The sequence below is a fragment of the Lactuca sativa genome, chromosome 4, assembly GCF_002870075.4.
Source record: "Lactuca sativa cultivar Salinas chromosome 4, Lsat_Salinas_v11, whole genome shotgun sequence".
NCBI classification, from domain to species: domain Eukaryota; kingdom Viridiplantae; phylum Streptophyta; class Magnoliopsida; order Asterales; family Asteraceae; genus Lactuca; species Lactuca sativa.
This window is the reverse complement of record NC_056626.2, coordinates 176,998,663-177,011,524: the sequence shown is the minus strand read 5'-3', so window position 1 is coordinate 177,011,524 and position 12,862 is coordinate 176,998,663. Positions and strand designations below refer to the sequence as shown.

Genomic DNA, 12,862 nt, shown 5'->3' with positions numbered 1-12,862 from the left:
TGAAGAATGATTTCCATTTCCGCAATCCAATCGTGGAACATCACCTTCAAGCAGAAAACTTTTTCCAATGGATTCAGGAAGATCATAGTTGATAGACTTTGACATCTACAAAATGGGAGAAATTCAAGTTAGTTGATTGGAATCCTTGATATAACACCCAAATGAAATATCAAAGCAAGGACCCAACACAATATCCTACAATATGGGAGAGGGATGTCGTAATCCAAATTGCAGAATATTTGAAGGTAGGTAAATGACGATTTACCAATTTCCACCATGAAAAACAAAAATGAAATTTAAGTTTTAAATGAATTGAAACTCATAGATCTTTTGAGATTCATTGAACTTTTCAATGACATGTTTAATCTCAATTATACCCTTCAAGTTTGTGACTGGGATGCCGAGGATCACAAACAAGGTGTGGATAACCATGCAAATTAGCTTGGTACTCTCGATGTGACAAATCACCTAATCAATGTGCCGGTTAACCACACACACTCCATTAATCTATGATAAACATCAAGCTACCCATTGTCATCCTTCATTGGTCCCATATTAGTGTGCCAGCTAACCACACATGCACCACTAACGACCAACAAGGTGCAATGTGTAATTTCATGGATTAGCACCAACACCACATTTTTCCTAAAGTAACTAAGATTTGGGAATTTATAAAAGTGTTTAGTTACTTCGTATTTCATTATACTTATAATGGAAGGTTGTGTCCTATCCTACCCGTTTGGCTAACAACCCTCCACTAGTCAAGAGTGTGGTGGGTGAGAGTGGACACCCATTCAATCGCTATTTTATAGGCAATTTCCTTAAACACCCCTTATAGACCAACTTCGTGAATGAGGCCTACTAACGGTAAGACTGACTCTTTACTCATACATATATAATATTAAACTTTTAATTCTATATAGTATAAGGGTGTATTTTACACTTTTAAAATACTAATTGGTTTAATCTATTAACAAATTACACTTTTAATTTGATTAACTTAAAGCATATAAATATGGATTTATTAATTATCTGTTTTAATTAAACTCTTAATTAAATTAATAAAACCATAAGGGGGTAATTTAAACTTTTCAAAAAACTAGGGTTCTAAAATTTAATATTTCAAAATTAATAATTTTTAATTAAATTTTCAATTCCAAAACTTGAGGACAAATTTTGAAACCTTTCAAAATATTAGGTTTTAACTATTTACTAAATCAAATATTTGACTTATAATAATCCTATGTTATCCATATTTAACAAAATCTATTAATTTTGATAAGGATAATCATTCCAAACATAAAAAATCAATTTTAGGCAATAAAAACGAGTTTTGGTAATTGTCCTTAACAAAATATGCTCAAAAAATCGAAAATCCCGGCAACTACACCCTGGACTCGCCGAGTCGGCAGCGCAGACAACAAAATTCGACTTTTTGATCCTTTGGCAGTTCACTTTTGCATCTATTCAACTAGAAAAACGACCAAGGCTCTGATACCAATGTTGGGTTACGAGCATAACATCATTCCTATGGTGTTCATGCAACCCTATTTGCTTTGATCTAGGTTTTTCTAAGTAAACATACAACATTGAATACCAAAGCAACAAACCCTAATTGACTAGCATACAAATCTGAAAATCACACATGATTAGGGTTAGAAAGTATATCTTGATTGTTATGTAGCAATAACAATCACAATCCTTCTTGATCTTGACTTCTGAAAGCTTAGTGCCTGAATTGTTGCACCTCTAATGAAGTCACAAAAACCACTAGAAACAGGATAACCTAGGAGAGGGAGGAGGAGGCATCAAAAACGTCTATGGTTCTCTTAGAAGTGTTAGCCACGAATTTGATGCCCTAAAGGGTTCCTTTTATAGTTAGGCTTCTAGGGTTATCAACTTGGAAACCCTAATCCAGCTGCTTAGTCCTTAAGCAGCCCAATGGATCCTTTTAGAAGGCCCTTGGACGATTTCTATATGGACTCTCATATAGAATCTGTCCATTGCATCCTTATGGATCCTAAGCCCAACTTTGTAACTTTCTTATAATTGCAGTATCGGTCCCCTTTATTTAATTAATCTCTTTTGACCACAAAACTAATTCTAAATTAATTCTTGATTAATATTAATTAAACAATATGATTTCTCTTTTAATATATTATTAATATAATATATTAATAAATCATAATTAATCCTCTTTCTCCTTAATTCATCCTATCAGTTGCTATGATGAAGGAAACCTAAAAGGACCATGCTCGTAATCGGGTCAAGTACATACAAAAGTAGTTATGGGGTTAGACACCTAATACAACATTAGGACCCCGATATGTTCGAGTGAGTTCGGTCAGTGGGTCATGGGGAGTATGGAGGTGGTACTCAAAATGATAGAATTGATTCAGCAAGTTCGCGGCAGACTTTAGACAACTCAAAGCCGACAGAAGAGTTATGCAGATAGACACTAGTTAGAATTGGAGTTTCAAGTCGGGCAAATAGTACTCTTTAAGGTGTCACCTTGGAAAGGTGTCATCCGATTCAGGAAGTGAGGTAAGCTAGGCCTCAAGTATATTGGTCGTTTTAGGGTGATAGCCCGGGTACGTAGGGTTGCGTATCATTTGGATGTGCCAGAGGAACTCAGTCATATCCATAGTACTTTTCATGTCCCTCGGCTACGGAAATGTTTGTTTGATGATTCCACAGTGGGTCCATTAGAGTACATTCAGGTATAGTCTGAATTATATAGGGAGAACATTAGCGATCCTTGACACAAGGACGAAGATTCTTTTGAAAAAGGTTGTTGATCTCGTGAAGGTGCAGTGGCAGAACCGGAAAGGTTCAGAGTAGACATGGGAGCCCGAGGATGAGATTAGTGAGCACTACCCAAAGTTATTTTCAGTGGCAGACTTCGAGGACGAAGTCTAATTCAAGTGGGGGAGAATTATAAACAGCCGATTCACGATATTTCTCTTTTTGATCCTTATTATGAAAAATGTTTGCGAAGTTGGTCCCCCTTGGCTATTAAAGAATGCGTGGGTGCTGGCTAGTAAGTTGGGTGTACGTTTGGTAAGTTGGGCGTACTAACTCAGACCACAAACCCTAATTTTTAGGTTTTGGCTCATACTTAAGTATCATTATAGACTCAAGACCTTTCCCATCATCAGCTTCCTCCCTCTAAAGAATCCCCACGAAACCCTAGCTTATTCTTGAGTGTTCTTGAGCTTTGCTGGTTAACTTTTGATGTTTTTGCTAACTTTGAAGAAAAAGGAGCTTCGTGTTCAAGCCTTGGTTGGAATAGAGCTCTTAGATCCAAAGTGTTCATCAGTTTTGCTAGCATTTGGAGGTATACAACTTCTATCTTGATGACTCTATGTGTTAGATCTAATCTAGGGCTTGCTTTGGGTATATTTTGGTCCCTTCAGTCATCCTTGTGAGTATTAGCTACTCCAGGAACTTAGAATGTTAGATCTTAGTATTTCTGATGTTGTTAGTGGATAAAAATGTCATCTTCATGGGTGTTGATGAAGCATGATAGAGTTAGAGTTCATAATTTGGACCTAGATGGATAAAAACGGGTTTTAGGTCCCATTAAGTCATGTAAGGGAGTAAAGTTGCCAGATTTTTGTGATTAAGACCTTATTTAGACATATATCTAAGGTTTCAACATTAAGGTCTCAAGGGATTAAGACCCTTGGTTAAGGATTTGGGCTCTGGCCAGTACGCCGTGCGTACTTGGTATGAGGCCCGATGGGAGTCTTTTGAGTAGGCAGGGCATACAAGTCAGGTATGTCGGGCGTACTTCCTGTTGTTAGTCGAGGATGCTTTTGTGTCCATTTTGAGGGTTTGGGCTTTGATTGAATAAGTTTAGCTTTGAGGGGTAAAGTAGTCTTTTAATCTAAGATTCGAGATTATGGACTTCGGCTCTCGGTTATGGTTTATAACCTAATTAATAATTAGGATATTATTTGATCATATTTAGTGTGGGGATTTCCCAAATCAGTAGTCCGAGCAATTATCTGATTTTTTAGCAGATTGAGGTGAGTCTTCTCACTGTACTTGTCGGTTGAAGGCACCAATTTCGGCTCGTTGGATTATGTTATAGCATGTTAGCTATCTTTGTGACTCTTTCTTGTATTGTATGTGTTTGTATGTATATCGACAGGGGCCCGATGCCAGTCGGGGCCCATCGTATTTTATTGACAAATCTGTTCAGGGTGGGGCTAAATTCCGGGAAGGGCACTAACCAGGTGGGGCCCGATGGTTGTGGGGCAAGGCCCATTGTATGTATGATATGTGGTATTTTTGGGAATTCACTAAGCTTTGTGCTTACGGTTTTCAGCTTATGTTTCAGGTACTTCTGGATTGAAGGGGAAGAGCTTGGGATGATCGCATTGCACACACCATGATTTTCCGCTTTACTGACTCTGGTGTATTTTGGATTATTATTGATACACTATGATTTCCTTATGGTTTTGATAAGCACGTTAGGTTGATATTTTATTTAATATAAAAACAAAATTTTTGGTTCCGAGTTTAGGACGTTACATTTAACCTCCATTATCACCCATCTTGAACCTCCACCATAACCTCATCCATCCGTAGAACCCCTTACCTCCACCATTCCACCCTTATCTCCATATCAGCAAAGGAATAAATTTATCACCTGATATGTATGTATATGTGTATGAACAAAAATCACCAGCAAAGGAATAAATTTATCATAACTTTATCATCACAAAGGTATAAAATTCTAGTATGTATGAATTTAACAACAAAATCAATTGAACATAAAACATTCAAGAGCAAAAAAATTGAAACTTTTAGAGAACTACAAAGATGAACAAAAAAAATCACCAAACATGAACAAACATGAAAACAACAGAAAATTGAGCAAAAAACAGAACTTTTCATGGATAAACAACAAAGGCATTCATGTGTTCTCCTCAATATATGAACATATTTGTGTGTATGTGTTAAGAACATATTTGTATGAACAAATTTGTATGAGTAAATTCAACAGAAAAATAGTTGAAACAAAGAACATTCAAGAGCAAACATGAAGCGAACATCTAACATAAACATAACAACAAAAATCAGGATGTTTAGAGAAAGAACGGCAAAAATCAGAACTTTTAAAGATAAAATCAGAAGTTTTAGAGATAAAAAATCAAAACTTTAGACATAAAATCAGAACTTGAAAGCAGAACATACCTGATGAGACGAGGAAGGAACTTCCATCGGTGGCTGGAAGAGGAAGGATGGGTCGAGAATGGTTGATGGTTACGGGAGAAAGAAAACAGTCGTTGAAAGAGGAGAAGAAAGGAGGCGCTGAAAGATACGTTAAGTCAATGGGTACAATTGGAATTTTTTCCCTTTCTCAGTCAGTCGACATCCAACTTCATTCCCAATCAGATGTTTATTTCCGAGTCAGATTTGTAATATATGGTTATCGAACACCATTAGTTGACCGAGTCACCAAAAAAGTCTGACCCAACTCGGTCAGATGAATATCAAATGGGACATGAGTCATGACTGTTTTACATCATCATATTCAAATGTTGACTTTACAATCTCTAACAATTAATCTTCAATATTAATTGTTAGTTGTTTGTTTTTTGTGAAAATATTTTGGATATTTAATCATAAATATTATCTATTCACTCGGTTGTTTGGCAACACTAAATAATTCATTATTAGTTCATAATACTAATTATCAGATTGAAATTCTAACACTGAATAGCAAGTGATATCTAGCCTAGCTGTGTTGACGCACTGGGTTTTATACCTATATGGGACGTAGGGTTGAGAGTTCGATTCCCTTAAACTATCTCTTGTGGTTCCATATGTGGGGAATTGTTCCGTAAAAATCCTTATGGGACTGGTTTTGCCCTGTAAAAAAGCTCGAATTCGGGGTGCTCACTGAAATATAATTAGTATGCTTCTGCTCAATTTATTTGAAGTCTCCAAAAGACAAAAAAAAAAAAAAAAAAAAAAAAAAATTAAACCAATTTTTACAAACCATACACCAATATTTAGACGGTGCTATTGTTTATATGACGGCTGCTGTTATTTTTAAACATCTTTATTTGTATGAAGAAATTTAAGTCCACGTTTTCAACATTCCATCAAAAAATAGGTCATCCCCACACTCCATTCACAGGTGTTGTCGCATTCCTTCTTTCTTCAATTCTATCTGTTTATAATAACAATTTTTTTTCCTAATAATTAATGATATTTTTGTCGATTATATCAAAAATCAAATCAGCACTATTTATATATGTGTTTACACACGCAACTAGATTATTATTATTCTTAATTTGTTTTTTTCTGTAGTTAAATCTCCATTATTAGAAATTCAATTTACCTTCAAATACATCAAGAATTTAAGATTAACAGTAACGAATAAAAAATATTTCCTATTTAACTTAAAACTTAAAGAACAATATTATCCATTTTAAGATCCATTATATGCTTCCCACCGAATTATATCCATTTGCCACAATCTTAAATGAAAATGACGCGAACTTATGGGTTCTTTTTATAACTATAATATTTTTTATATATCTTGTATACTATAAAGAAAGATCAATAAGGATAACTACAAACCCACTTTTGGAAAGAGGGAGAACATAAAAGTCACTTTTCTAGTTTTCTTAATTATAAAATTCTCTTTTGTTATGAATAGGGCTGATCGAGTAACAAAATTAGATTAAAATGAGCTCCGCCTTCTGCGGATATGTTATTATCTTCTGTTTCTTATCCTTCTAATCTTTATTTAGATAACGGACTTATTTAACGTATTTTTAAAATTATATCAGTATATAACATTTTAATTATTTTATTATAGGGATAGTTTAATTAATTCTATAGTTTGTATATATTCCGCCACAAAATTTATTTTTGTGTTTGGTCTATCATTGTCATTGAACTCATGTTCAAAAAACACACAATTATCATCGGCTATTGTATGTCTTTTAAGTATACTTTTGAGTTAATATATATATATATATATATATATATATATATATATATATATATATATATATATATATATATATATATATCATTTGAGAACTCATAGTTTCCCGAGAACCCGAGAACTAAAAATGGAGCGTTGGATCAATCGTTTTGATGGTTAGATGATCAATGGCGTATTTTGTAAATATGACTGTGTTTAGTGGCATATTAGGTTTATGTAAACATAATCATAAGGGTAATACGGGTATTAAAAAAAATTAATCTTGGATATCAATCATTCCCCCAAATTCAACTGATGCCCTCTTTATCCCAAATCCCTCGATTTGTTCATCGTCTTAGCATCCCTTTTATCTGTTACAGATTCATCAACGATCGTTCCCCCAATCCAAAACCGTCGACCAAAATCCATGGTCTCCTCCGTCAGTTGGCACCCTTGTTCAATCATTCCCCATCGTCTGCCTCCCTCCGCCCTCTAATAACCGGCCCTCCCTCTGATTCCTCTATCGATCCGATAGATATGGAAACAACCTTCCAATCGCATTTGAGGTTCAATTCACTAGCCGATCAACTGTGACAGCTTATTGAGGAGTTTCAGGGCGGCGATGGTGCCTCAATTTTATATATTGAGGGTGTATCGGAACAAGTTCTTCACAAAAGGCATATGATTATTGCAACAATTCACCAAATCTAATCTTTGCACTTTCGATTTATGTTTCTAATTGTATCATCTTTTGAATTTGGTCTTCTGGTAGGTATTTATAACCTCTTCCTAGCTTTTCTCGATTTATAAGTTCAAACTTTTGTTTATAGTTCCAATTCAGTAAATTAGTTTTTGATTTTGTATAAATATATTCGTTCATAGATGTTTCTCTTTTGATGGCAACTATTTATAGGCCATTATTTATGCGTTTGTAAGGCCATTTATGAAGAGTATATTTCGAAGAACTAAGAGAATGGTGGCTGAGCTGTTTGTGTTTGGAACTTGTATGGATCCAGGTAATGTTGATTTTGTTGAAGCTAAATGTTTTTAAATTACTTATTAAGTATATATTTGTGGTTATCTGAAAATCGGATCACTCATAGACCTGATGATTATTATCGATTTTTGATGCTTACTGCTTTCTTTGTTTTAGTTTTAACGTATTTGTTTTCAAGGATGATGTTGTTCAAAATTAGGGCTTTGAAAGTTTAATTTACTACGCAGGGTTTGTGATTGTGCATTAATTTGCAGTAAGTGATAAAGACCGAATGAAAATAGTTTCTAGGAGCCTTTCATTTGCACCATTCTACCTTTTCACCAACAAACTGGAATGGAATCAAACATTACCTGCTTGGATTATTCTATTGCTTTTGACAGGTTTTGAAATGTATTATATTCATTACATTTTTGTATGTTAATATTAATTAAATAGAAAATACATTAGTTTGAGCTACTTTCTCTATCATCTCTTGAGCCTGTTCATGGTACTATGAACCCTCTTGTTTTATTTGTATGTTCTTTATGTTTATTTCCATTTAATATTTTTTTAATTGATTTCATTTGATTGGTATTCTGGTATGACATGCAAAAAGTTGTCAATCCAAAACTTACACCATTCGTTTATGGCAGGTTTATCACAATATTTTTTTATTTTATTGGTCAAATTACCCACTTTTAGTTTATTCATTATTTGTAAAATTATTCACTTATTCTATATTTTCATCAATACCTTGATAGTTGTAGTTATAATTTACTTCGTCATGTGGTGCCTTCTTCCGTTGATTCTTGCTAATCAGGAAATATAATATTCGATTTCTATTGGGTGAAAATTTTAAATTTTTTAGTTTGTTTCCATGAAGTAATATCAAGAAATGTTGTTCTAAGTATATATTATGCGTGTTTGTTTCATATGGTGTGAAGATTATCCTCGAATATGAAAAAAAATGATATCATAGTTTTCACCAACTGTAGATTTTGGGTGATGTCTTGGGTTGTTCTTTCTGCAACCTACTGCATAAAGCAGGTATGTAGTTGAAAACCATTGATTTACTATAAAAATAGTTTATTATTCATGTATCATCTGTCTTTGTGGATGTGCAGGAGGATTGTATGTTGTTAGTTGCTTATACTAAAGGACCAAACAAGAAGCCATATATGGCTATAATCAAGGTATTTTGGTTTGGTCTATTTTTTCTAAATCAAAACTTGCCTGGATACTTGATGTCTTGATCCATAAATTACATATTATTCACATATGAATCACATGTGATTCACATGTAATTCACATATGAATAACCTGTAAGTCACATGTAAATCACAAGTTGGTCACATATGATTCACATGTAAATCACATTTACATGTGATTCATAAATAAATCACATGTGATTCACACGTAAATCACATTCACATGTGAATCACATGCGATTCACATGTGAATCACATGCGATTCACATGTGAATAACATGCGATTCACATGTGATTCATATGTGAATCGCATGTGATTTACACATGATGTCAAATGTAAATGCGATTCATATGTGAATCGCATGTGATTCATATATGAATCGCATGTGATTCATATGTGAATCGCATGTGATTCATATGTTAATTACATGAAAACCACATATGTATTTTTGTGAGTGTTTTTGCATCAATCATTTTTTTTTAATTTTTTTGTAGATTTGGAAGAAATTGTGGTCAATATTGAAGAGGTGAAAAACGATAAATTGAAGAAAATAAGGAAATATAGACAGGAAGACATGAAAACTCTTTGAAATTGGTAATATTTTTTATTTTTTATATTTTATTTTGTATCAAATAAAATGCTTGTACTATTATGTTTATAGATTAATTAATAAAAATGAGATTTTTTTGTGATTTAATTACAAATATTATATTACAAGAAATATACATATATGCATTTGAAAAAATACGCATATATGCACCTAAAAATTTACTTTTTCTTTTAAAAAAATGCAGTTTTTTTTTGAAAAAAATGTAACTTTCTTTAAAAAACTTGCAGTTTTTCTATTTAAAAATGCAGTTTTTTTAAAAAAATTGCATTTTTTTTTGTAAAAAATGCCGATTTCATTAGAAAATTGCAATTTTTTGAAAAGAAATGCAGCTTTTTTATAAAAATTGCAATTTTTTTAAAAAAATAATTTTTTCAATTTTTTTCAAAAAATCATGTTTTCTGTAAAAGAAATTATAAAATCAGCATTTTAAAAAAATGAAAAATACTATATTTAAAAAAAACGGAAAATTTGATTTTTGATGTAAATTTTTAGACATTTATATTAATATATTAAATAACAAAAAAAATAAACATTAAATGAGATTGGTAAGATGACGATCATGTCCTTATGAATTACTTTTGATCCAACGTTCCACTTTTAGTTCTCAGGTACTCAGGAAAATATGAGTTCTCAACCGATCTCAACCATATATATATATATATATATATATATATATATATATATATATATATATATATATATATATATATATATATATATATATATATATATATATATAACTGCTAATCTTTTTTATATAGATTTAGTTACTATTTTCTATAATACATATTTTACCATTAATCATATTAATTTGTTCAAAAAATACATATATTTATACATTTTCTCCAAAAAATAAACATATATTTACATATAAATAAAGTATTTCTATAATTAAGTACATTTTTTGCATATATATATATATATATATATATATATATATATATATATATATATATATATATATAAAACTTTTTGTGATATTAATATGATAACGACTTAAAAAGAGATATTTGATTGAAAAGTACTGATATTTTAAATCATTAACTAACAATTCCTATGAATATAAATATATTTTAAAAGTGTTTACTACAAAAGAGAAAACGCCTAAAAAATCATCAACATGGCCTCGGGAAGACCACACGTCTAAAACTAAATATTTTATTGTATAAAATCATCGAAATGGTCTCAAGTTTTCAAACACCCTTTCTATCCATATCTGAAACGGTCATCCTAAAATGTGAAGTATAAACGATTTGAGCAGATCAACACCTTTTATCTAACCATAGAAAGTCGTGTATCTGAAATTGATGAAGTGATTACCAGGAGAAAGAAGAAGGCAAAAAATTTTCCAAAGCAAAACACAGACTCAAAGACGACGACGACTGCTTGATATTGACATTTACGGGGAGCACCATTAACGGCTGTCAAAAACCTAATTCGTGAGTTTTGTGAGGGCGTTAGAGATTTGTTGACTCTTCGATTTGTAGCGGACAATCTAGAGGATAGAGAGTTGATGGCCGAAGATGACATGGATTCCAGAAGGTGGTGCTTTTAGGGGAAACGAATCGACAAAGGGAGAAGTTGAGTGATTATCGATGATATGTAATTACGATATTTGTTTTGGAGAGTGAAATATATTTGATTTATTATTGTTTTTGTTAGTTGTGATGTGGCTGATAAAATATAGGAGAAGGTCATTAAATAGTTTGATCTTCCTTTTCCTATTTTCTCTAACATTGAAGAGATTTTTGCATGGGTAGATTCTACTTTTTTGGGAAGAAATAAGAAGAAATCATTGGAGACCATAGTTTTGAACACAATTTGGATGATTTGGCAGTATAGGAACAAGGTTGTCTTCCAGACACCGAATTTGAAGAGAAGTATAATTTTGAAAGCATTGTAATTCATTCTTTTGATTGGTTTACAAATTGACTTAGACTTATTAGAAGTAACATTACTTGGACATTGTGGTTACAAAATCCAATGATCCACGACTCTTTGCAATTTTACTTTGCTTGCTTCCTGCTAGCTGGTTTTTATAAATTTCTTAGCCGTTCAAAAAAAAAGATTTGACTTATTTTAATTCCAATTACACCCCTGGGTCGAAAAATCCAGATACCCCCACGTCTCATTTTTCCATTTATTTACAAAAGTGCCATAAAAAATCTAAACCCTCTATTTTCTTGATCTAATGGTTTAAAATGAGTTCTCAGGTTCCTAGTAAAATATATATTCTTAAATGATCATTCTTATATATATATATATATATATATATATATATATATATATATATATATATATATATATATATATATATATATATACATAGGGGTGGGTATAATTGAAAAAAAAAGGTTGAGAATGAAAGAATGATTCTCATCCACATATTTATTTTACCGCAAACCACTTAGGGTACTGACGGAAATGGATAACGGATTTTTCTTACAGTTAATCGTCATATGTTATATAAACATGTGTTTTCCAATCAAACATGTTTCCTTAAACTATGCTAACCGTTATATGTTATATTTATATATAAAAATAAGCTCTAAAACTTGAAAAAAAATTGGTTCCTTAAGAACCAATAATTATGGTTCTTTATTGAACTCTCTCTATCTCTCTCTCTCTCTCTCTCTATATATATATATATATATATATATATATATATACACACACACACACACGACGAATGCTCGCGCGTTGCACAGAAGTGTCCATATAGCTGAAATATTTACAAATATATGTTTTTTAAAATATAACGTTGTTATATTTGATATAATAATTTGTATAGTAAGTTGATATAATATATTGATTATTTTGAATTATATGATAATATATATATATATATATATATATATATATATATATATATATATATATATATATATATATATATATATATATATATATAAAGACTGCATAATCTCAATCTTTTGAATGACCTATACATGCAGGTTACACATGAATAAAAATTAAATATAATATATGGTTTAATGTCATTTATAGTTGTTGTCATTGTTAATTAATTTTTTTAAAATTTATTTGTTTAACGTTTTAATTTCTATCATTGTAATTATTTAAAACATCAAACAATTTTTTTTAATTTAAAATGTAA

General features: G+C 31.5%; 1 long non-coding RNA gene across 1 annotated transcript; it reads left to right on the top strand.

Moving 5' to 3' along the window:
* Nucleotides 1–7,243: 7,243 nt before the first annotated feature.
* LOC122197720 (uncharacterized) lies at nt 7,244–11,403 on the top strand. The gene is made up of 5 exons (XR_006191373.2): nt 7,244–7,968; nt 8,924–8,975; nt 9,053–9,121; nt 9,632–9,731; nt 11,071–11,403. It is a non-coding gene; the product is annotated as an uncharacterized LOC122197720 (long non-coding RNA).
* Nucleotides 11,404–12,862: the final 1,459 nt, after the last annotated feature.